Below are 26155 nucleotides of genomic sequence, written 5' to 3'. Positions count from 1 at the left end.
GTGCAGCGATACCAAGCCATAGCACTGCAAGAATTGTGTCTCTGCTTCCCATTCGTGCAGAAGGCATGCTTTGTGTAATAATGGGCGTGAGCTAAGGTGTGCGGAGCAGTTGGGAGACATGAGCCGCTGGAAAAGCAGCAGTTTTCTCAAGCGCTCTGTCTTTCGATCATGTGGAGCCATGCACCGCACTTCATCCGTGCAGTCTTGCGCCAGCATTGTGCAAGCTGTGCGTGGGCATTGGATGCCAAGACGTCGATAGACTTCGCCCACAGGCACACAGAAATGAGACAACACCAAAATTATGAAATTAGCATATTCGGTACCTGGAACTTGAACGTTGCGCAATGGTGCTATTGTGAAATTTGTGTCCATCCAAACTTAAAATTTTGGTTACGGCGCTAATGCATAATCCCAGGTACCACAAAATGCTTACCTGTGGATCGCGAAATGAATTAAGTCCATTTCGTTAGAAAAATTACCGGAGGTTTCATTTGTTTATCTGCTAAACCAAATCCATACCACAACAGGAGAACGCAGCCGATTGCTAAGAAACCACACACTTCTCGTGTAAAAGGGGCGTTGGTGGATGGCAGGGGGAGGGATGAGGGGGAGGAATCGACGGGGTCTCTGTCCACTCGCCGTTTCCCACGCGTCCACTCATGCGTGCACGCCGACATCGCCCAAACCGGACCCCACCCCACCTTTGACGCTAATCTAATCATCCCGATCCGGTGTTTGTGCCACCTCTGGACGGGACGGCTGAGCGGCGGACCCCAGCCTCTTCCCCAGCACGACCGTCTCACATTGTCCGGCGCTCTGTTTTGGCCGGCTGAGCCGCAATCGCGTCACAAAAGCCCGGTGCGCGCCGCCGCGCGGCCCGCGTCGTGGTCGGCACGCGCCACGTGGACGGGCAACGCACGTGCTCGGCCGGCCCAGTGAAAGGTTTTTTAGGTCAGCGGGGCCATGCCGGCGACAATGCGCCATGGAAGCGCGTCGCAAATAGCGCGCCGCGCCGTCCCCGCCGCCGCCGCGCCGACAACAAGCTTATCTGGAGCGTCGTTCGCATCCGGCGGCAGCGGCGGCGGCGGCGGCGGCGGCGGCGGCGCGCGCAGGCGCGGATGGCAATCGTTACCTCTCCATCAGCGGCCCGTATTCTCCGGTCACCGCTGCATGGGCTCACATGACGTAATCTTGACCGATCGCCAGCCGCTCCAGCCGGCCGTCAACGGCCGCGACGCGACGCCAGCGCCGTATGGAAATCGCGCGGCGCTCCGGCGTCGGTTAGTCCGACAAATTACAAACAATGGGACAGCGGGATGAGAGGTGCGCAGTGCTGACGGCTCCGTGACAGAGGAGCAGCCCGGCAGCTGGGCGGAGGCGGGGCGGGAGCAGGAGCGGCAGGCAGCTGCAGATGCTCGCTCACAGGGTGCCGCACACCGCGCTCGCCGGGCTTCGTTAAGACGCGCGCCCTGATTGGTTCGGCTGGGTTTTTAGAAGGAGCGTTGCGAGTTGTAAGCTTTGGTAGCATTTATTTGGGTGCACGGGGTTGTTTGTCTTTTCCGTCTGGCCACTATATTCGCGCCCATATTCAAACAACATATTGATTTTGTTCAGTGTGTCTCAGGCGTCATCCCGAAGTACATGTTGCATTTTTGGATAAACGATCACATGGCGAATTTTGGGATACACCGTTACATGGTGGATTTTGGGATGCACGATCACATGGTGGACCCGAGCGCACCTCCGCTCGTCGCCGGCCGCGTGCACCGGCGGTAACGGTGTTGTTAAACCGCCGACCGCTGGCGTCTCCCCGCCACCGGCCAGCGGCGTCCACCTGAATACGGCGCAACAATATCGCCAATTACAGACACGAGCGGACACCGGGCCGCGCGCACCGGCCAGCGGGACCGGCAACAAAGGCGGCGGCGACGCTCCCAGGCGGACCGGGCGTCCACAGCTGCGCCCGCCCCCCGCCCGTTACCCCCATTGTCGGCCCGCGAGCGGACAGATGGCGCGGGTCAGGTCGCAGGCTGACCGGTCAGCAGCTGGGGAAATAGCCGTGCGGGGAAGAGCAGGCCCAGCTGCCGGGAGGCTGGACGGCAGACCGGCGGGGATCCAGCCGCCTGCTGGGAGGATCGGGTGCCCGGACACCCTCTGGAGGGCTGGCCGGCAAGCAAGATGCACGGATGGGATGCACGGCTTGGGTGCGTAACATAGGCATAGGAACGAGAGGGGGGGGGGGGGGAGGGCGGCCGTGGCTGCCGTGAAAATAAACTTCTTTCCCCCTCTTCCCCTCTGCAGTTGCGTGCTAACCGGGGCGAAAGGTGCCACAAAGCTTTTTTGACACGATCAATAGGGGTTTGATGCTCCTTAAAGTACTCCTTCAAATCTAAAACGTTATGAGTTGGCAAGCTGGGTAAACAGACCAGAAATGCAGCCAGGATTTTTCGGGGGAGGGGTGGAATATGGTGAGAATGCATGCTGTTGACTTTTAATCTCTGTCAGGAGCCATCTAAAATGGTGCTGGTGGTAAATGATGGAAAATGGCGGTATGGTGGTATGGCGAAAAAAGAAACAAAGTGCGGGGCCAAGGGGCGCGCCGCTGAGACAGACTACGGGCCAAGATGGGTGCGCGCGTGAGATAGACTGCGGGCCAAGATGGTCTGCCAAAGTTGAACCGTGCGGAAGGCTCCAAATGTAACAAGCTCATAACCAAAGCAGTGCCTGTTCCACGATGTAAATCGGAACCCTCAAACTTCAGGAAGTCCTCGAAGAGGCAGCCCTCCATATTTGCTCTTCAGATGTTTTCGTATCTGAGACCTTGGAAAACTGCTGCGCGCGATAACCAACGAGAAGTTTTGGCCACTTCTGCATAATGCCCATGACGCCCATGGAACTGTCAAAACATGCAAAAGCGTCAGTGTATCACTCATGCATAGCCAGTGAAGTCGGACATAAATCCTTGTCATTGGACAATAACTTAACACGCGCCTGGGCCTTCGGTCGGGTGGGAGGGGGGGGAACAATTTAACCCAGCTGAGATCTCGGGAACTAAGAAAGCTAGAGACACCAAATTTATAGGGTGCGTTGACCTGTACGTGAAATCACTTAGGTCAAAGTTTCAGGTTGCTAGGTCACGACCTTTGGGTAAGAAAGGTCAAACAAGGTCAAATTCCAGGTTGGTCTCCAAAGTGCCCCAAGAACGTAGATAACCATTTCTAAGCAAAAGATCACATTCTCATTTAAGGTCAGTGACCTTTTTGACCTTTTGAAGGTCAAGGTGACCAAAATCATACAAGATTGCTTCGAGTTTTGCATTTGACTAAGCGCCACAGATTACGCTAGACAGTGTGCTCCTAAACCAAAATGTTGACCTGGGTCATTTTAGATCAATTACCTACTTTGACCTCTGAGAAGTCCATGAGAGATGTATTATGCAGTTTCTGCCGTCAATAAACTCGAAATGAGCACCAGAAACTATCCCATACAACAAGCCCTAGAGTAATAAAAAAGCTTGGTTATGACCTTGGTATGACCTTAATGCATGACCTTAGGTCACTGTCATTTGCTCATTCAACTGTTGTGTTGCCTAAGAAAGCATCTCATATATGTATGGCTTCGTCTAACACTCCATTGTTGTATCAGATTGAAGGATTCCCTAGAAATTGCCTTCGCTGAAACCATGGCCTGATTTTAACCTGCCATAGATCAGCGACCTTACAAGGTACATCTAAATGTTTGATACCAAACGATCTGCTATTTAATTGTCTACAGCTATGCAAAATTTGACATATGTCACGGTGGCACTGTGACGTGGCACTGTGACGCATGTGAAATGAGCCACAGTTCGAACTTTTCCAGTTGAGTTTATTTCTGTGGAAAAGCTTCTCAGACCAACTACCGTAAATTCCACTAGCAGTTGAAGCTACCGTGGGAAGAGGGCGCATTTTACCATGCTTTCGATGACACTGCAACAGCAGGCTAACCCTGGACCCTCCACAAATTCCTTCGACTCTGGAGGTCCAAAAAGATTACCGCAAGTCCGCGCGGCCTGTGCCGCCGGCCGGCCGCCGCCTCGGCGGACAGCGAGGGCGTGGCCTATGATTAGCCTGTCACCGGCACATCACGCGTCGGTCAGCGCGCCGGCCCGGCGACACGGAAAGACCGACAGTTCCCTGCGAGGGTGGCTATAATCCCGCCTTTCTTCCGCGAGACGTTGATGAGGCGCCACTCCCTACAAAGGCGTCGGCTCCACCCAGGTGGTCCCCCGACGCCGCGCGACTCCCCAGGAAATAACGGCACGTGCAGCCGAGCATAACTTTTAATTTTTAATCCGTCTGACGCCGCAGTGAAGCGCCGTCCAGTGCCGCGGCTCAGTTATGAGTCGGAAGTGAGGTGGTTACTCTGGCGACCCCCGCCGGGCCCATAACGAGCCCATCAGGCTGGGGACGCGACGTCCTGCCGACCTGTAATCAGCCAGCGGGACCATTAGTACCTCGCACGCGGACCGGTCCGCCGGTGGTCCTCCGTCGGCCACGTGTCCCCACGTGGCGACACGGCGACAGTTGGTGACCGCGGGCCGCGCGCCTGGCTCGGGGAAATTACGGGCCGTGGTGACGATCGCGGCGCCGTCGTCCATCCCCGGGCCTGGCCCCGATCGGACGCACGACCGGCGCTAATAAAAAACAAACACGTCGCGTGGGTAATGTTGGGGTAGGCGCCGGCGCCGGTGAAAGAAATTCGCCACGGAATGGTTTCGCCGCCGGACCCGGTTCGATGGGCGCTGATTATGTCCAGCGTGTGCCTGCTCCTTATGGCCCTGCACACTTTACGTCTACTGTGTGGCGTAGGTCTAAAGAACGTCCACAGAACTAGGTACGGGAGGCGTCCATATTGCCCAAGGTACATAATGTCCAAAGGCACATAATACCCAAAGAACAGAATGTCCAAGGTACAGAATGTCCAAGGCTCATAATGTCCAAAATACACAGTGACCAATATGAGAAATAACTTTACAAACTAACTTCCTAGATATATGAGCCTAACCACAGTCACCTCTCAGCCTGGCGCAATCTCATGACTTGTTAATCAGTGCCTCCTCTTGACTGGCGGGACTTTTAGTAGCAGAAACGCCGCCGTAGCTCAATCATTTAGTGCGTGCTGCCCAGCCCACATGTGGCGGTGTGGGTAGGTTTGAGTCCCCCTGTTATTTGCCCTCAGCGCTCCACATTCGCCATTTGGCCCATTTCCTTTTAGGGTTTCATCTGGGGAAGTAGAAGATTCTTCCGAAGTCTCCTGAGCGCGGGCAATCCGAGTGTGGATATGCCACATATGGATCTTCCGGGCATTAAGCCTTCCGGACATAGTTTTTCTGACCCTCATCTTTCCCAGCTCAGGAGACAAGCTCACCGTTGCTGCTTCGTCAGCGGCGAAACTGCTTCGTTGCTTTATGAGTTACCGGCTTGGGGGAATAGAGGTCAACAGCCATGTTTTGACAACTTGAATGTATTTTTATGCGTTTGCCCCCCTGTCCTATTCAGGGTTATTAGTTCACGACTTGACCGATGTCACGTTTACGCACTTAAACTAGACTTTAACACAGTTCAACATTTACGCACTCCCTTATGCTGGATTTTTTTGTCGACATTAAATTACATGAATATTAATAAATGGTCCAGTTCAATGAGGACTCACGTGTCACATGCCTCGGTGTCCGCTTAAAAATGACCAGGTCTGGCCAGGCCCCCCTCTGGAAGGAGACCGTATGTTGTTCAGGAAGCCCCCTGGAAAAGCCTTTCCTCAACTTATATCTGCCGGCGCCGCCCCTGCCAGACCCAACAAACTGATGCGGGGAATCCACATCAATGAAAAGTCTTCCCCAATCTCTTGATGCACCAGCTAATTGTTCTAAATGGTATCATGTGCAGTATCCTGGCCACAAATGGCTGTTCATTGAGCCATATCCTATTATTTGAAATGTAGCGTGCTTTGTACTATGTCACACCTTTGACTTAGATCCCAGTGATAACTGATCAGAAACAGGTTATTAACCCGATAAGAAGCATCTTTTATTGAAACCTATACTTTCCCCTTTCTTGCAAGGTTCACTCCGTGGGACGCTGTAGGCTACTTGTGGTGAAAACGTGACAGCGATCACTTAGAATAAACAACAGTTGCAACGAGGGGTTCTAGTTGCATACAGCTACGACCAAACAGCGAACACGCCCCCGGTCAGACACAGAACAAGTTCCACGCCGACTAAAGGCAACGCTGCGACGATTTCACAGCAGCTCCGCGCGTGACCAACGCCTCACTCCACGGTACTCGTCTCGCATTCAATGATCACTTGCAAGTCGAGCGCGGCCTCGCCGACCAGCAGCATCCGACACCATCTCTACACCGGCGTGGGAAATGAATCCGTTGCTATGCGACCCACGGACCGCATGCTTGTAGTGTTCGCACTGGCGTCGACTGTATGCGCGCGGCGGACACTGGGCGGAGCAACGCTGCGTACCAACAAGGGCGATTATTCACACTCTGGCGGCCGCTCCAAGAACTATTTTGGAAGCTCTGGTTCTTGTGCACTGTACGTTGGACAATACGTACATTGTACGTTATGAAACGGGCCCCTTCCACTCTGCGCCATTTGGAAGTTATTTCTCATATTGGCATTGTGTACATTGGATATTATGAACTTTGGACATTCTGTACCCCCCGAGCAGGCCAGAAATCCTTTAAAAAAAGAACACTGTCCAGTATGAAGGGTAAAGATATGAGCATAGCACCCTGAACAGCGTGCAGCGGTGGCGCTTTCCAAAAGTATTTAGGGAAGGGGGGACGCCCTCCAACAATGACTGTGGTCTTTTGGGCTTAGCCGTTCTTTACAGTCATCGCCATAGGTCTTATGCTCATGTATGACATTATGCGAGAAGACTCCGCTGTTCCCAACGCACACTTACTAATGTCCATAACGGAGAGCTCACAAAGATAACCATGTCACAATATCACACGTAAAAGCCGTGAACAAGCCTGAGAGGAGTATCGATCAGTAAAATTTTGAAGGGATTGGATTTCACCGACTTCCATCCTTAAGGGTTTAACCACACGCTCAGGTGACGGTGCCTTGCGTCAAGCGATGGCGATGGCGATGGCGATGACGATGGCCAACACGATGGCGATGGCGATGGCGGTGGCGGTGGCGGTGGCGGTGGCGGTGGCGGTGGCGGTGGCGGTGGCGGTGGCAGTAGCAGTGGCGGTGGCAGTGGCGGGGCGAGGCGTTCCATGTTCCAAGGCTTCACCACACGTTCAAATTAAGATGGAATGTATACGGGTACGACGAGACGAAGCCGAGAGCGATGGCGATGGCTTGTTAAGGAGATAGTTAATCTTAGACAAGATTAGATGGCTCTAAAAACTTGCCGCTGTCTTGTCTGCGGCTCACGCGGCCTGATGACCTTTATTCATTACGGAAATCTTCAAGATATAACTTTGCTATTTGAAGGACAGCCGCATTATCAGCCGTAATAACATGCTATAATACAGTACGTAACAAGAGGCCGGATGCACGTTTTATCCCAACAAGGCGACGTAAATATTCCAGCCCTCAGGACATCTCATAAACGCGACACCCAACAGCAGCCCTTGCAAGGCAACAGTCGCACTTCTCGTGCATCCGTCGAATCATTCAGCGGACCATTATGCACACCCTACACTTCATGCACCTCCCGAATCTAACGCAACTAGCAGCCCAATTAAAAATTACGCAGAGAACCGTCGTTGCCATGCATAAACGTGTGGGAGAGTCAGCTACGTTGGGCGCGCACGTGATGTCAGCGAGGTGTATAACTTTCTCGTTGCCGACCGAGCTTGCGCCCGCGTCGCTGCGGTTTTCTCGCGGCGCCTCAGAACGTTGCACTTGGTCTGCACAAAAATGTGGGTACTCTGCCTGGGATGTGCTAGCGGCACGGCCCGCGGCCGGGCCCTGCGATGTGCCAGCGCCACGGCCCGCGGCCGGACCCTGCGATGTGCCAGCGGCGCGGCCCGCGGCCGGGCCCTGCGATGTGCCAGCGGCGCGGCCCGCGGCCGGGCCCTGCCGGTCGGTCCCACCGCCGGCTGCTGGGCGCTCGTGTGAGCGATCATTTGCACCTCAGCTTGCCGGGGCCGACCCGAGCGCCGGCGCTGCTGGTGCTGGGCAGCGTTTACGGCGTCTGATTACCGGCGCGGTGCCCGGCGGCACGCATCAAATCAACGCAGTCGTTGCGGCTGTCCGCGAGGCCCGGACCGCCGGCGGACGAGCAGACCTCGGCCTCCGCGCGCGGTGGATGGCGACGCATCCTTGGTGAGAGCATTCCGGAGCCTTGACGTGCCTGGACTGGCACCAAGTGGAGTCAGCGCCCGCTGGTGACTGCCGCCAGCCCTCCCAATGCGGGGTTCGCTGGAGAGTCAAAAGACGTGGCGTGGCTGGTGCTACACGCCTGCCACCGTGATCTGTGCGTTGTGCACCAGCTCGGGCCGCAGTGTCCGTTGCTCGTGTTCCAAAACGGCCCGCAGTGTCCGGCGCCTCAGGCAGCTTCGGCGCAAGCGGCTCCACCCCTTCGTGACACCCCTACACCCCTGCACAAGCGGCTCCGCTCCCTCAATGCCTGCCTCCCAGCCCGCTCCTCTGCCTAATTACGGGCGCCGGCAGCGGCGCGGTTTAATTGTGATCACGCTGCAAGCGCTCAAGGATCATGGTGAGAATATGGCAGGCTGCCGGCCGACGGCGGAGACGGGCTGCGAATCACGCAGGGCCGGCCTGTCTTCGGCGCCGGGCGACGGACGGACGCCCCCCGCGCACGCGAGAGCCGGTCCCGAATCGGCCGCCACACGCACAGAGACGCGCTTCCTGCGGGGAATGAGCCGTCGGCTCCGGCGCGTGTTCGCTAAGCGGGCCGCGCACGCACTCAATCTGCCGGCGGAGAAGCGTGCGTAAAGCAATTGCGAGGCGCTTCGCTTGCCAAGGAGCACACGCTCATCGCTCTCACAGGTTCACACAGACGGCCGGCGGCCGGCCAGACGCTCGCCGGCAGGCTTGGCGTCAAACGCACACACACGGGTTTGAAGGATGTTGACACTCCTCTTAATGCAGGGGCACCGCCGCGGACGTAGACCCACGCCAATTCCCCTTGTACGCAGACGGTGCGAAGGTGTGGAGCCTTCATTTTTCTATGAATAAGTATGGCGGTTCGATACTACGCTTTTGTTTTCAATCCTTACTAGTTTAGTTGACTGGATATTACTTCCTTTGCTCTTTACCTTCGCTCGTTACGTAAGGGACATCGCCATAGTGAAGTTACCACATGATGCTTGTTCGCTTCCCATTGGGCCCGCCAGAGCTTCGCAGGGCTATCAAAACGCAAATAAGGGAACTGCTAGCACGACATGAAAATTGATTGCAGGTTCTTCTAGACTGCAGAACTCTTTCTTCCCTGTATACAGATGAGAACATGTGAGCAGCGAGCTTAGTTACCTGGTACCTAGAGATAGAGATAGAGGAGTAGAGCACGTACCTGGAATATTGTCTCGGAGCACAATCGCCGCCACAAGCATTGCTTTACGGGAACGCCGACCACTTGGCAACTGGGTCTCTTTCACCTGGCCGAGGTGCACTCTGCGATATCTCACTTTGCAAGATGATTTCCTGTTAAACTGATGGGGCCAACCAATAGTTTTTCGGTCCTCGTATAAACCAAATTAGGTCACTTTTGCACTGTGATTTCGTTCGTCATGCTTTGGAGCAAAGCTCTAGCGTAACGAAACTACCACTATGTGGTATTCGTCTGCCATTTGACCGGTGCAAGATCCAAATCTACAAAGAATTCATACTATGCAGTGAGTGCATTCAGAACAAGAACACAGTCTCCGCATACATCAGGGAAGCATGGAACAGCTTCTGCACCTCCTAGACATATTTAAAGATTAATCGTTTTGCTGAACCTTACCAACGCAAGATGACATTGCCGCTCATCTGAACATGAGAGCCTTTCCAGCCTCAAGGCCTTGTTCAGGCGTTTGTGTGCCTTCTGTTTGTATGTCATCATGCTGTTCGCACAGCCTGTCACGCTGACATGTCAAAGTATCAAAGTGCCTGAAGTGTCTCACGACTCAGGCGACCATCATTATCGCTGGTCCAATACCTCGCGCCAATTATGCCCACGACGTCACTTCCGACAAGGGATCGGGTCCGAGGCTCTTTAAACTGTGCTTTCCTGTCGCGAATGGCTCAGATGCTCCTCCAGCAATTGTCACTTCCTCTGGTTTTTGTTTATCGCCCGTGATTGATTCGGCGATGACCTCTCGCCACTAGTTCCGGCGCCTGCTCGTGCTGTCAGCAATTTCTCGGCATTACGCCTGAGAACATTTCCAGAAAGTGGAGGTGCCCTGGGAGCGGAAGCGCGAGGCCAGAGGACACCTTCGCCACTTCCTCCGTGGCGGAGACATTTAAATCCCTGAACGTTATTAGATTTGGATTAAAAAACCACAGCGCCCGCGCCGCGGATGTTTTTCTGCGCATTCGTGCGACGGGTGGCCGCAGAACGGCGCCGTTCTCATGGGAGGGTCCACAGTTGCCGCCATGGCGCCGGCAGCCGAGATTCCCACAGCATTATCAGCCAAATGCGGCCGTAACTCCGTCAGCTGCTGCGGGCGACGGCTGGCGTGGCTCGCTGGCGCCCTGCGGGCCGCCCCCGCGGTTTCTGGACGTCGGGGGCGAGGCACACTGGGTGTCGTGTGCCGGACGTCGGCGTGGACTCCAGCGCCCAGACACGTCACTAGCCTTCAAACCTTTTGATTGGGTAGTCGACCGCATGTTTTTTGAAACGGGATCGTCTTCTCGATTCACTTCACTCATAACGAGCAGTACAAAAATAGCCCGTGACGTCTTATATTCGCTCAAATGTATTCCATGATAGTGCTGTAAACGTCTGGTGACCCTCAAAACCGTCACGAGAGGGGCATGCTTAATGACCAAAGCCTTACACTTTTGCGTCATGCATGACGTAATGCATAGTTAGCGACCACACAAGAGTAATGAGTATTACCTCCAGTAGCTGGATCGCTGTCGAGACGGCTTCCTTGCCAGTTAGCCGTCTGTCTCCCTCTGCCGTCCAAGACTGCAAGGGCCTGAGAAGAACCTTCCAGAGGTGCAATAGTACTAACAAGTGACGAGACGGCACGCGATGGGAGTTGGGGCTTCCATAATCACGCTTTACTGTCTGTTTTCAAGCGTCTGGTTCTCAGACGTCGGGTTCATTATGATTGCCTCCCGATTTTTACCTGGCTTCGGAATACTGTCGTGAAACACCGCGCCAACGCAACGCCCGACGCGGCCTTGAACTCTGCACCACTGCAGAAGAGCGGTGACGACGTTTAGGTTCGATTGTGGTCCCACGACATGATGGTTGTTATGGCCATTGCCGGATCATACGTCATCATTATACATAATATAATGGCTTCACTCCAGACGACTGCCGGGCCACGACTAATTTCGAAACGTGCGGACGTCAGAGGGTAACTTGCAAAGCGATGTCGTGATTTTTCCACATTAGATCAACGTCAAATACAACTGTGACGCGAGCGGTTAAAGCAAAATTGAGGTTGCAAGAGAACAAAACATTCATTACGACGGAATCGAGCTTTCATGAACCATCACCGGTGTGCGATCCATGAGATCGAGCTAGACATAGCTTGTTACTGATAGAGCGGAACGGAACCCGACCAGCCCTCCGTCAGCCGTCAGGGGAGAGGGAGGGAGGGGGGGGGGGGGGCGACGCCGCGACCTGCGTCTAGCCGCCCGCGTCCTCACCCCACCAACAAACCGATATTCAGGCGTTCCACGGGGAGTCAAAGATTGGAGGAATCTATTAACTAGGCGCGTCTTTCAGAGCAACATCATAGGTGCAATGTTAGCCTTCCGAACAACAGCATCCCGTGATTCAATTATGCCTTTTTCGTACAGCGCTTCAGGCGTAATGCTAGATTCCGCAGTAACTGCGGCCGTCTCCGTTACCCGCGCGGCAGAGCCCACGGCGTCATCCTGGAGGCATGCCTCGAACACCAGCCCCACACGGGCCTCGGGCCGCCTCCGAGGCCGGTCAGCGGGTGACCGCGCGACCAGCGGCCGAGGTTCCCACGGCTCCCGGCGCCGCCGGCGCCCCTGGCGGCGGGCGCGCGAGGCACACGAGGCTCCGGAAGCAGCGAGGGCCGACGCGCCGCCGGCCGCCGGCCACCGTAATGTGCCCTAATGTGGCGCCGTAGGGCGGCGCTGCCACCCAGCTGTCCCGACAGCAGAAAAAGCACCCGCCCCGCCCGGCGCCCGGCCGCGACAAATGCCTTCGATTTGGCCGCAATTAGTTTGTCGGCCGGTGAGTTATCTGGCGGGTGCGCCGGATAATCTCAGGAAGCGGCGCTTGTCCGCCGCGGCGGCGCGTCCGGATGACGTGACAGGCCGCTTTAGAACGGCTCGAAACGTCCGGGAAGAGATCGTTTGTCTCTCTGGCTTGCTGCACCAGCGAACTTTTTGAGCTGGGGTCGTCTGATGTGGAGAAGACGCGGGGCATGTCGAATGGCAAACAGCGAAAATACAAATATTGTGCTAGTTGTGGCACACTGCATTTTCATCTGCATGCGTATTCATGCCTTTGCATTTGCAAGTACCATATTCTATTGCGACAGTACACTTTTAGCGCACGGACCATGCAGACAACAAGGGCGCTACAAGACGCTAATGCATGCGCTACAACGTGTAACTTATGTCACGCAATATTCCCAGGCTTGTTCCTGACCAATCTGGTCCAAATCTGACACTGGCAGGCGTTCGCACTGTTATCTGCGGCGACATCACGGCCCAACGCAGCGGCCGCGGCGCGGCGCGGCCCGCCGCCGGCGCCGGAACGGGGCTGCCATCTCTCGTCAACCACGTGAGCGCCGCGGGCGGCGCGGCGCGGCCGGCGTGTGAAGGTGGCGGCACGTTCCGCTTTGGTGGGCGCCTCTTCTCAGGCCGGCGGCACATCCGGCGCGGCCGGCAGGAAGCCTCACATTAGGAGCCGGGCTCGGGCCTGGGAACGCCACGTTCTAATCGGTCAAATTACACAATTGCCAGAAAAATGGAAAGATTTGTCGGAGGAACGGCCACAAAGAGGGACAAACAAGATGTGAAATCTGAGGGAGTGTGAGGGCACGGCGGTAGAGAACATGATATCATCTCGGGATGACGGCATTGTTTCCTCTCTGTGCGAGATGACGTCGCGCTTCGATGGCGCCGCTCCCGGTCCGTTCAGCCACTTCTCACAAACTCGTCCGCCTGGCGGTTGATATGGAGTTGCAACAGCCACGACCAAGCCCACCTGACAGCAAGGTGGCCGGCGATCATCCGCTCCGCGACAGCCACGACCAAGCCCACCTCACAGCAAGGTGGCCGGCGATCATCCGCTCCGCGACAGTCGGTCCGAGCCGAGCCTCGTTTCCTAGACATTCCAACGCAATGGACTGAGTTTTGCCAGCATATGACATCGAGCCGATCTCGGCGGGCAATAAGGAAACACGTCAAAGGCCGTTGCTATCGGTGCAGGTCCGTTTCCGATACGATCGCACCCGGAACCTGGCGAGATTGGCCGGAGCGTGAGTGGGAAAATCAGACGGCTCCACCGCCCGCCCCGCGCCGGCTACCGGACAAATCTCAGAGACGTGCCAAGGACAGAAAGCAGGCGACAGCATCTAGCAAAGAATGTGGAAAGCTCATCCCGACCTTCCAGCCCAGCGCAAACATTCGAACGCGGACGGCATTTACGGTTTATTTTGTTTATAGATTAACAGAGTATTTGCAATAGGTTTTTGATATGGGCGAAGCTTACTTCGAATCGAGAGCGAGACGTTCGTTGAGCCACATGTAGCAGTTGGCGACTGGGTGTGGAGTGCGATGTCCCGGCCGTTACTTTTGGTCGACGGAGTGCAAGTCAAGCTGATTTAGCTGGGTGGGCGGATGGATATCGCTGAAATGCGAAGTTTTACAGGCGGGAGGGGGACGATATGCTTCACCGCACAACAACAGAAAACGTCTGGAATTCAGTCAAGAAGACTAAAGTAAGAATTATATACTGCTTTTAAGCCGTTGTCGCAGGGTGACGACGGTTGTACACACAAAGAAACGTATGAGCTGCGCACGGATAAATGTGACTATTGCTTACAACGTTTACTTAGAAAGCCACGTTAAGTGACCGAGTGCTGTTGTGATCAGACCCTTCCAAACAATAAGGTTACTTTGCTGTCCTCGTAACTCAGCTTGTCCAGCCCTAGGCGCTCGCTGCATCAGTTGAACATCAGAGAGTCCAGCCCCGGATATCAGCTGGACAGCAGCTGGTCCAGCCCTGGACGTCCAGCCACTGTGTGATATATTTTTGGGTTCACGTCCAAATACAGCGCCTACGTGACTCGTCGATGACAGCCAATTGGAAACTGACCATAGCTGGTCACGCTGACACTGTGCAACTGTGTTTTGACGTTGCAGGACAGAAACAAGTAAATGAAAAATTGCATGCTCGGCTGGGATCGCCTCACTTTGGTGGTGACGTCATGGTTTCCAGGTCTCCGCGACAAGCTGTTCTCAACAATGAATCCAATCCCAAAGCCACCCCTACACGATCACATATTTACGACGGAACTCAGCAATCGTCACGGTGCATCTTACGCCGTACGGTCGTGTGCGTGCGACCCCAGGTGTCTCCTTGGTCTCTGATTGCTGACGAAACAGCGTCGGCTTCCATGTTCGCACGCTGCGTTGTATGCATCTGCCATATCCATCGCATCAGCGGGTGGCGTGGGTGAAAAAACTAACGACACGTCGTATCTCAAAGATACGACGACAAACCTGGCTTCGGATCCAACACACTACACTGATTTGTGTTAGGCCATTCGCGACCACCGCTGTAATAGGCTGCTAATTATTTAGAGGCTCCACCCAAAATTGTCGGTCATTACTGGAGTCCAAGAACGTCCTGTTACAGACCCGTCAGCCGTGATGTGGAGCCGTAAACGTCCCAGTGCCGACTGACGGATGCCACCGCGGAGTTTCTGCGGACGTGGACGCTAAAGCAGACGTGAACGCGGATGTGTCTGCGGACGTGAACGCGGATGTGCGTGCGGACGTGGACGTGAGTGTGTCTGCGGGCATGGACGCGGATGTGTCTGTGGACGTTAACGCGGATGTGTCTGCGGACTTGGACGCGGACGTGAACGTAGATGTGTCTGCGGACGTAAACGCGGATGTATCTGCGGACGTTAACGCGGGTGTGTCTGCGGACGTGAACGCAGAATGTGTCTGCAGACGTTAACGCGGATGTGTCTGCGGACGTGAACGCAGGATGGCCGTGCAGCAGGAGTCCAGCGGGGATCGCCGCCGGCCGATTCCCACCGCAGAATCACGGCTCAGGTTCAGGCACCGGCCTGGGAAGCTTCCTGTAATCTGGCGGCGGGTGACGGCCGGCCGGCTGGCGCGCCCAGCAGCCGCTAACGGTACCGGCGCTGCGCCGCCCGCCGCAGCCGCACCGCTGTCGCCGCCGCGTCACACTGGCCGCCCGCGAACTTTTCCAGTATGTTATGAATGTCAACTATTGTGTGCTTCTCCCATCACGTACGTCGAGAAATGCAAGTCTTAAAAAGTCACGCCAAAAGGGTCAGGCCACCTTCATTCCCCTTGCTTAATATCGCAAGCAGTTTGTTGTAAAGAATATGATTCCAACGCGCTTAAATATGCAACGTGCCATAATATCCTACCCACATTCTGTCCCATGCATTACCCACAGCGAGCCATGGTCTCTCCCCGTCTGTGACAATTACTGTCAAGTAATTCCTCATGAAGGAAGTATCCGGCGACGGCTCCACCCACATCATATCTAAATATAGTGTAGCTACCTGAACGCCCTCAGTTTTGATGTTTAGTCCCGCCACCGCCCTGAAAGCGCCCTCCAATGAGTGGCCAGCGCCGTCTGGATCCCCGTCGTGGAACTGTGGAGGCGGGGTGCGTGCGGGACACTCCGGCACAGTCTATACCGAACCGATCAGGCGGTGGGTTCGGTCCGAGTGCGAGTTGAAGTCTCCGCCGGGTCAGCCGAGTCGAGATGAGGGGCTGCGCGGTTCAAGCAACACATTTCTTCAGGCTCGGTCATGAAGGCTACGCGGGAAAAACTCGCAAAGATGCATTGTTTCAAGAACCAGTGGACCTGGCGCAAGATCGGACTGGTGCTACGATTTTACAGCGTGAGATCAGACGAAGGTTCTCGTGATTTTATCTACGATCTGTTTCAATACAGTGCACACGGGGAATGATGGTCATGCCTAGATCGTGTGCGGCTATATCATTCAACGTTGGCTATGACCACCTCCTTAAAATCGGCAAGCATAGTTGCACAGCGGAAATTTGATGATATTAAAGGTAGATCCATCATAATTATGCAAACGAAGGAGCACCGCAAAGCATGAAAGTCGGAAGACAACAAGGCGTATTCTCTGCCTCTTCCAACGCCAGTCAGCGCTCTCCACACGCCTGCACTTCAATACTATACTACAATATTTGGCCTATACTACAATATTTGGCCTGGCATACTAACCTGAGTGAGCTATTTTGGTTAACTAACCGAGTTATTTTGCCAACCACAACTGCCTGACTAAGCAAAATGTAAAAATACACAAAAATAGCCATACGTTCCAACGATCTATTTGACTGCATCGAAAGGTCCCAACGGTGACCTAAAGCACCGGACACTCTCACCTAAGCAATGCCACCTTGACTTTTTCACATGGTTTTTAAGTTAAATTGACCTTAGAATTGCAAAAAATTACTGGTGACACTTCAGTTCGCGTGAAGTGGCATACAAAATCCCAAAATTTGAGTGACGTATGGCTAAGTAGCACGAATTTGAAGGTCAAATAGCTTCATAAGTTACAGCCAATGGAGGAACGTCTTCTTTTACTTTAGAAACACCACAATGAATACAGATGTTGAGGCTGAGGATCAAGACAGGCTGAGTTTGATAAGGCCAAGGGCAGTAAGTTCAAGGCCATATCAAATCATTGAGTATTGATATCTTGCTCTCGCCACGTGGTCAAATCAGTCACGTGGTCTGTTCGCGGTGAGTCACAGTGAGCTTGTCATCAGCCGTTGTTCTGGAATTGTTGTTGGCTTTATCAGCGCATTATCACACACAAATCACTCCAAATCAGCCTCACATGCCGTCTTTATATGACCTCTGTTAATAACCTTATATGATCCAGCATAATCAAATTGATCCCGCAATTAAGTCAGCTGTTGAATTACATCAGAACAATACCAAAATAAGGCAGAACACTGACAATCACTGCCTGCAGAAACATAAATATGTACTGTGATTACGTCGTAACAAACAGTAATTACAGAGCACTAGAGGCAAAGTAAGTCCGAACAGTCTACGAGTCAGATATACAAGCCTACATAGCTGTGAAACATATCACAATGTTTTTGACATGATAAGCTATTATCCCCATGGGCTGCTTATCATTAAGACCGTGAACACAGTGCCAGTGATGGAGACCACCCGGCACCAAAATGCGTTTCGCCTTAAGACTGGTGAGATCCATCCATCCAACATCCCCCCCCCCCATGTAGGCCGCACAAACGCACCGGATCAACATCGATTAAGACAGCAAAAGCAACCGTCGTTTCAAGCAGCGATACGTCATACCTGACGTCATAGAAGTCACCCTGTTTTGTCACCCGCCGTCACCCGGACGGGACGTCGCTCGGTCGTGTCGCTCGGTCGTGTCGTTCGGTCGTGTCGCTCGGTCGTGTCGCTCGGTCGTGTCGCTCGGTCGTGTCGTTCGGTCGTGTCGCTCGGTCGTGTCGCTCGGTCGTGTCGCTCACAGCGCCGGCAGCCCGTCGAGTGTCGCACTGATTGTCATGCATAATTAAAGCCCCGCCGAGCCGTTGGTGATCTCTGGGGATGGGTCAGCGGCAATCGGCGCTTTTTGCGGCCGGCGCCGCGCGGCCCACCAATCGCCGCCATCGATCGACGATGACTTACGGCTGCGTTTCATTACCGCACACGTGCGGATCCAGGGCAATGAAAAGGGAGCTGGTGCACGGATGTTGTTTTTTCCACAGTCACTCAAGGCTTCCTCTAGGCTTGTCACAGTCATTTCTTCCTCTACCACGCTATAGCGGACGCCGAAACTTTTTCACTGTTACCGTCAGCGCTCCCCGCTCGTGCGTCGCTGACGCCGCGCCTGCCGCGTTGGGCCGAGAGGTGAGGGGCACCGGCCACGCCGCCGGCGGTCATGAAATATTGACCAGGCGGCGGGACTCATTGTCGGCGCTGGCGGAAGCGGCGGACAGCGCCCGGCCGCCGCTCGGTACCGGAGCGGGCCCGTCGCCGGGCGCGCGGCACCATTTGTCACCGGCGCGGCGCAGACGGCTCCCGACGGACGCGCCCCGGTCGGCGGCGCCCGCCGCATGCAGATATCTCACCTGCGACGGACAATGGCGAAGTGAGCGACGCCGTTCTGTCAGCCGCGAGAGAAATGAAGTGGCGAGCGGCGGCGACGGCGGCCGCCAGCCGGGGGCTGCTTCGGATGCGTGACCTTATCGTGATGAGATTACACGATAAGTCCGGACCTGGACGCATGCTGGGAGGAAATCCCAGAAAAAAGACGCCGGTCGTTGAGTTTAGGCAGCGGGGCGGTTTGAAAACGGCGGATTTGCCGGTGGGGTGGACCAGAAGAAAGAGAACTGGGCTGAGATTCGGGGTTCATTAATGTAAGCTAGTAATCCTAGTGAAAGTAGAGAATATAGAGGCGTGGAGATCGAGCTGATACAGAACCATACGGTACAGATTCTTTCACGCGCCCGGCAATGCTGCGAAAAGTGGCTCCAGTGCAAAGAGTAGGTACCAAATACGTTGTCTTTTCGACGCTGTATGTGGCGTTGCGTAATCAAGACTACACCATGATTCTACCAAAGACAAAGACAGACAATTTCAGAATAGTGCATGGTTATTCGCTAGAAAAAAAAAATGTTGAAAGCGCTGGTCTGGTGGCGGCTACTGATAATGACCGTTATTTGCCACGCAAAAGTGAAGGTGGAAGTCACGTACTGTTGTTTACAAGGCATGCCTTGCAAGAATGAATGCCTCCAACCAATTGCGCGCAAGTGCTCGAACAACTGTTCTGACAACAAAGCTAAACGTGATTTCAAGGACAAAATGGGCATGGCGGTTGGGACGGTCGGTTGATGCTGTTGACCGGGAAGGTGCTGTGAAAGATATTCCCTGAGAGATAGCAGTCAAGGATCTTTGCCAGTCGGAAAGCCACGCTGATTAAGAAACAAACCACGATAGCATTGCCAGCCGGGAAATGTTGATCATCCAGGAAGTATGAGCAGTGTCAGTGAGCAGAATATTTCTAACTGCATACAAAATAACGATCAGACTTTATCTTATGGTGCTGTTAGGGCGATATTCTACATGCTTTATTAACCTAAGACCAATTTATACCCCTAAACATGCATCCCTCAAAACATCCCTGATATATAGACCGTGCGCCTTAACATCGGCGCTGGTATCGATCCAGACCGAGAGATGAGTCGGACTTCGTCTCTGGCTAGCGCCTGGAGCTTATTTGGCGCACAGTTGTTTGCCGCCGTCAAACAGACGAACTGACAGACAAACAGATAGGCGGACAGACAATCAGACAAACATGGAGTCCAACTTATTGCGCATGGTTTCTAAGCTGCAGTCTGGTTACCATGAAGGATCAGCTGCGGGGTCCCTGACTTTTCCTCGTCCTCCGATGATGCGCTGTAGGCTCGCAAACACAGCCATTTACAGACCTTCACATCGCTTCTCCAGCGTTGGCCAGCTGGCCGCGCCGCCACACGTCCGGCCCAACAGGCAGGCAACAAAGGCCCAGACATTGGCGGGCGCGTGTGTAACCCAACGCCGCTCAGTGCAAGTCCTCAGCGGACAGCAGGTCACCGGCAGCCCTGCAGCGTCAGGACAGGACAGCGTCACCGGCAGCCCTGCAGCGTCAGGACAGGACAGCGTCACCGGAAGCCCTGCAGCATCAGGACAGGACAACGTCACCGGCAGCCCTGCAGCGTCACCACTCGAGCCGGAACCCCAGAGTCGCCCGTCCGTGTCACCGGTCCGTGGCCGCTATTGAATTACGGGCCACTGCCGGCGCCGGTGCCCAACGACCTAGCACGCCGTTAAATAATGCCGTCCACGAGCCTCGCCGTCGGCACGGGCCGCGCCACGCCGGAGAGGGCCCCCCGGCACGCCAGGCGGCGGCGGGCTACCGTCGGTGGCCTCGTCGGCGCCGCTGGCGGCCCTCGCCGGCGCCGACGACCGCCGCCCGCGAAGGACCTGGTGCAAGACCGATGGCGCGTCGGCACGGGCGGCGACACGGCAAGTGGCGTGCAATGGGCCCGCCGGCCGCGCTGATTAATGCGATCGTCGCGATTTGCCCGGTTTATTGGCGCCGAATATACGAGCGCCGGCTGGGGGAGAACGGCGGCGCTCGGGCGTGGCGCTGCGCTGCGTGCGCGGCTATTCACGCTCGCAGTGCGTAGATGTTGTGCTTTATTGGATCGAGTGGGCCGGTACTGGGTCATGTTCACTGGAGGAAAGCGGCTGGCGAATCGATCGCTGCCGCTTGGTCACTGAACCTGGCACTCGTTCATCACTCTGCAGTGCATGGATCTACGCTGCGCGAGGTTCGTCGCGGATTAGCAAAGACGAGGCGTACGACCACGAGGTGTTGATTGGTTTAGCATCCTGGTTAGATGCGTTGACTAGCAATGAGCCTATTTAGGACAACGTCGCAATGACGTAAATGGACACTCGTTCACTACGCACGTGGACATGTTTGTGTCGTTCATGGATCGGTGCTGTGTGGCTGTGTGAGTGCAGAGGTGCGCACATGTTCTGGTGAGTGGACCCCACTCACCGCGACATGTACGGCCATTAACGTCCAGCCGTCCCACCATAATGACATAATTGTGCTGCCGCCCGATTTTGATGAAGCCCGCGGCATGAAAGCTGCATGAAGGCCCGGCACGTCGATAAGAAAATGGCGCCGCATTTCTGCCACGTAGGGCCGTTGAGGCACATTGCCGCCGTCAACGGACCCGTGACTTTGCCGCTGGCGACCGTCGGAGGCCCGTGATACTTCGTGATTGCTTTGCAAAGATGGTATCTTGACCGCTCTGGAGTTTGCAGCCATTTTGACAAAGGCCGCGATGTGCCAGCAATGGTGCCGCGCAGCTTGGTCGCGTTGTTTATGAATCGGTCGCACCGCTGCACATGGGGTTAGTCGGTCGTGGGAAAATTAAAAGCAAGGCAGCGCGTCTGATTGCGGGGCCTGACGTTTCCTTCTTGATTTATGACTGTGTCATGCACTCGGCTCCAACCACGCGGAAGACATGCCCATTCGGCTAGATTAAACGTCATATTACAATCACTGCAGACGAGCTTAAGCAATCAGCGCAGTCGATTACGCCGGCATCCTCCGTAACAATATTTCGAGGCGATTGCCTTCGAATGTATTTTTGGCAGCGGACCAGGTCGTGAAGCTGCGCTGTACCGGGCTTTCTCGGCGGACGCGACCACTCGATGCTTCTGGCTGCAATTCGGCGGCGCCGTGGCGTCATCCATATTGCAGCAGGCTATGCCGGTCAGTCACCCCTTGCGGGTGTGCCAGGCGCACACGGACACTCATCAGCTTCGACGTATTGTCAATAGTCGTGCATTTTTTACCGCCGCTTTTTGCCGCCGGTTGCGCGGCGAGCGTTTAACGCAGGCGGTACTTCCGATTAGCCGACTATGTGATAGCAATAATCACCCTCGCTTTTTACGCCGCCTGTTTTTCCTACAGACAGGACTGTCAATGCCTGTGCGACACGACCGCGCCGGCACGCCCGGGCGGGTGCGATGGTGGAGTGTGTGGGGGGGGGGGGGGAGGGGGAGGGGGCAGGTGGCTTAGCCTGTTCGTGAGGCTGGGCCGCTGACATGTGCTGGGCTTGTTGTTGTCACAGTGCAGATGCCAACGTGGGCTATCCACGTCCTCGCTAATTGGCGTCGGCGGTTTTTATTGTTCTCGCAGGTCGATAAAACGCAGCGCCGCGGCCGCTTTATCTGCCGCCGTCCGACGGCTGCCAGTATCCTCTCAATGCCGATAGTGATTGCCGATCTCTCAGACCGCAGAGCCGCGCTCAATTAATGCGTGTCGGCTGTGATAGGCTGGCGGCAGGCTGCGGACGCCCGGCGCTGACCGATGACGCACCTGTGACGTCACGCACCCTCGGCGCTCCGCACCGAGCGGCGCGAGGCGCAAGTCTTGCGTGGGCTGCTTTCACGCTTGGCAAGCGAAGCGCGGGCGTACGAGCACAAATGAGCGACAGCGCGTCTTCCTGAATGGAATAGCTTCTGCGCTGCTCAGGGCTAAAGGTTTACGACTTCCTCCTCGGCGGCGGCGGCTGCCCCAGGCCTCGGCCCAGGCCCCGGGAGAGGCCTGGGGAGCTGGTGGGGCTGGAGGGAGCCCCATCCGAGCGACACCCGGGGGACGGATGCGACAGCTGACGACACGTCGCCGCCGACACCGCCGCCGCGCGGTGATCGGTTATCTCCCGACGGACCGGTCGGCGCGGCGGCGGCCACCTGGCGCCGCCGGCAGCCTTCACGCGCTGTCTCCCGCCGACGCCGCCTGTCAGAAGCCATCGGCGCCGGCGTCGGCCGGCGTCGGCCGGCGGCGTGCGCTGCACGGGCCCCTGTTCGACGTGTCAGCCGACCGGCGGGCTGTGGCCGCCCCGTCAGGCGCCATAGTGAGGGCACGCGTCAGCCACCGGCGCCGCCGCCCAGTTTGCTGGTGGGACGGCCGGAATGCGCGCCGCCAAAAAAGCGCGCCGGCGGGAAAAATGTCGCGACAATGGCGCGTCTTTTCCAGCGCCGGTGGTCGCGGAGTGGCGATGCCGCTGCACCAGCTAGACTGCAGACTGCAGCGGCACACGGCAGCGACAAATTCGTGTCGGAAGTTATCTCGACAATGTCCGCAATCTGGGGTCTCCTGTCACTTCTTGTTTCCGCTACGGCGCAGGGTTTACACGGTTACATTTTCCCACGGCGAAAGTGGATTGAATCGAGCTGGCGCCCTGTCGACAAGCGACGCGACATTGACACGCTAGTCGGGCGGCGCCGGGGGCAGCCGCTAGTCGCGCCCGTGAGCGGCGGCGGCGGCCGGACATCGGCTGGGCTGTCTGGCCGGTGAGCGCCGCCGAGTGATGTTCTGCGATGTCGCAATGTCGGCGCGACAGCACGGGCCATGGGACCGGGAGGGGGCCGGGCCGAGACCGGGCTGTGCACGGGCCGTGGGATTGGGAGAAGGGGCCGCCGGGCTATTTGGGTCACTGCGACACCTCTTATTGCTGTGGTGGATCAAAGAGAGTGAAATGACGAGGTTTCGCGGAGGCTGGATCGCCTGCCGCCTATCAGCAGATGCGGCAGGGTGATGGGAAATAAAAGGAGAGAGGTGGAGACAGGGAGAAAGAGCCTAGTCAGGGAGGGAGACAAATAAGAGAAAATACCAAGGGCGGATGCCAAACGTACGGCCTCTGCGTCAAAGCACCTCTCTAAGCAAGAAACGAGACATTAACCTTCCCCACTCCCTGCGGCAAGGGGTAGCAAGGGACGGAGCGATGCGGTGGGCGGCTCTGGTGGAGGCGAAACTTGACCCTGTCACGGGACCATGGCGCGGACCACACACACAGACAGCACTAATTGCCGCCGTAAAATCCGCCCGATGTTGTCCGGCGATCAAATCGGTCCATACCAGCGGCTGAAGGCAGCTGTCCAATTAGTGTCGGGACCACAGACGGTCTCTCAGAGACTAAGGGTCAGTTGTGCACGGAGGTCTGCCTGTGGTCTGTACCGCAGAGCTTGCTGTTCACACTCTGCGTCGCAAAAAAGGCTGTCTTCAGTCTGCACCGTGGAGATGCGCCGCGAGACAGTCTATGTACAGTCTGTGCTGTAGGGTGGTCTGCCTACAGGATGTACTGCACGGATGTCTGTCTTCAATCTGAATCACAGGAAAGTCGGCCAACAATACGCACCATGGGGTACTCTACCAACAGTCTGGGCTGCAAGGCGGATCACTCACAGTCTGTATCGCCAAGGCGGATCACCTGCAGTCTGTATCGCCAGGGTGGATCACCTGCAGTCCGTATCGCCAAGACGGAAGTCCCTAGTCTGTATCGCTGGCCACTCGGCCTGCACACTGTAAAGCGGGCCATCCTCTTTAAGCCTGCACCGCAAAGTGATCTGTCTCAATTCGTGCCAGAGAGAATTCCATCAACAATCTGCACTGAAGAGCAGTCTGTCACATTCTCTGCCGCATGTCAGTCTGCTTACCGTTCGGCTCGTCGCACAATTTGCCTGCAGTCTGGACCGGCCTGAACCGCAAGGCAGCTGGGCCGACAGAGTAGCTGCGGAGCAGTGACCGGTGAGGTCGCAGGGGCCGGGATCACGACAGCGGGGGTGGACGTGCGACACCAGGCCCCGGGCAGCTGGCGGTGGCACCAGCTCACTGTGTCTGCTAAATACTGCCGCGTGTTGTGAAGTGGGGCGGAGCTATTACGTGTGGCCGTTCATGAATTCACGGCCTCTAACTTAAATCACTCGTTGCGTGATTTGGAATAATGGCCCAAAGTTTTCGAGCGCGACATAAAATTGATGCCTTTTTCATTCCATGAGCGAGCTGCATCATGTGTTACGAACATGCGCAAACTGCCGAATAATAATTCCAAATGGCCTGATACGATTACGCAGTCGTAAGTTGATCGTAAGTTTGTTTAGCAAAGGTTTGGATGGTCGACATCAATCAAATTAATTCGGTGTCTTTACCATGACCAAATAAAGCCCATTCTTCCCTCAAAACAGCAGGATGTCACCGATGCACCGTTTGCACCACTCCGTCACCACCACACGCTTCCCGGTGACTCAGCGCGCCGGCAGCGGTGGGCAGTGACGGCCACAGCGACGTGCGTTCGACCTCTGGCTGCTCCCGGCCCATACCGGAAATGACGTCACGACGGCGTCCTCTCGGCCTGCTCCGGCTGATGGTGTAAAGCACTGGTGTCATCGGGTGATGATGTGTGTTGCTTGGTTTTGTTCTTTGTAGAATGGTGCGTATCGCTTGGATAATGTATACCGTATGCGTGTCGTGCGTCGTTTAAATGTCGCATACTGTAAACAGGATATGTCAAACGTATACCGTGTTAATGTCTTACATGTGCCTTCAAAATTTAAACGCCCTGGTGCACTTCATGGCGGCTTCAGAGAAGACCGCCGCTGATCTTGAGCCGCTCGCCGCTTTGCACTCTATAATGTTGCCCAGCGCAGGAAGTTGTATCACTTTGAAGTGGTACAACACAACACTAGTAAAAACAGACGAGCTAGAGGACGGACATTGGCGCTGTGTTATCGCTAACATGTGAGACAATGATGGATACAGCCAGTTGTTTTCACATATATATTATGCCGTATGCCGAATCGATGGCGACATCGTATATCTTATCAAACGTCGTATGTCGCAGCGTTATGTTTCGAATGTCAAAGATCGCATGCCGTATGACGCTGCCCATGTCACCGGCAGTCGTTGGCCCTGTAATGTGTGTCGTCAGATGAACGCCGTACCTCGTACGCCGTACCTCGTACGCCGTACATCGCATGACATGTTGTGTACGCCGTATTTCTGCGGCGTATTTTGTGTGTCATGCGCCATCGTCCATCGTTTAGCATAAAACTGCCATGCACCCATGTGCCATGTACCGTTATGTGTCGCCATGTGTCATTTTATATCGCATCATGTGTCACATTACGTCACACTAGCCGTCTCTGTAGCGGGGCTCACATGACTGAAAATCCGACGGCGCTCACGATGGGACGACTCTGAAAGGTCCGGTTGCGAAATGACCGCTGCTCTGGCGCTGGGCGGTGTGACGATATATGCTGGTCGTGACCCAGCCCATGTGGGCACGACAGAGGTGCGGTGGCCGTGCCGAGTGGAAGGCTGGAATAACCCCGACACTCGGGTCATGGCG

This window comes from Pollicipes pollicipes, unplaced genomic scaffold, assembly GCF_011947565.3.
Source record: "Pollicipes pollicipes isolate AB1234 unplaced genomic scaffold, Ppol_2.1 Scaffold_4002;HRSCAF=4701_pilon_pilon_pilon, whole genome shotgun sequence".
NCBI lineage: Eukaryota > Metazoa > Arthropoda > Thecostraca > Pollicipedomorpha > Pollicipedidae > Pollicipes > Pollicipes pollicipes.
This window is presented reverse-complemented; position numbering follows the sequence as displayed.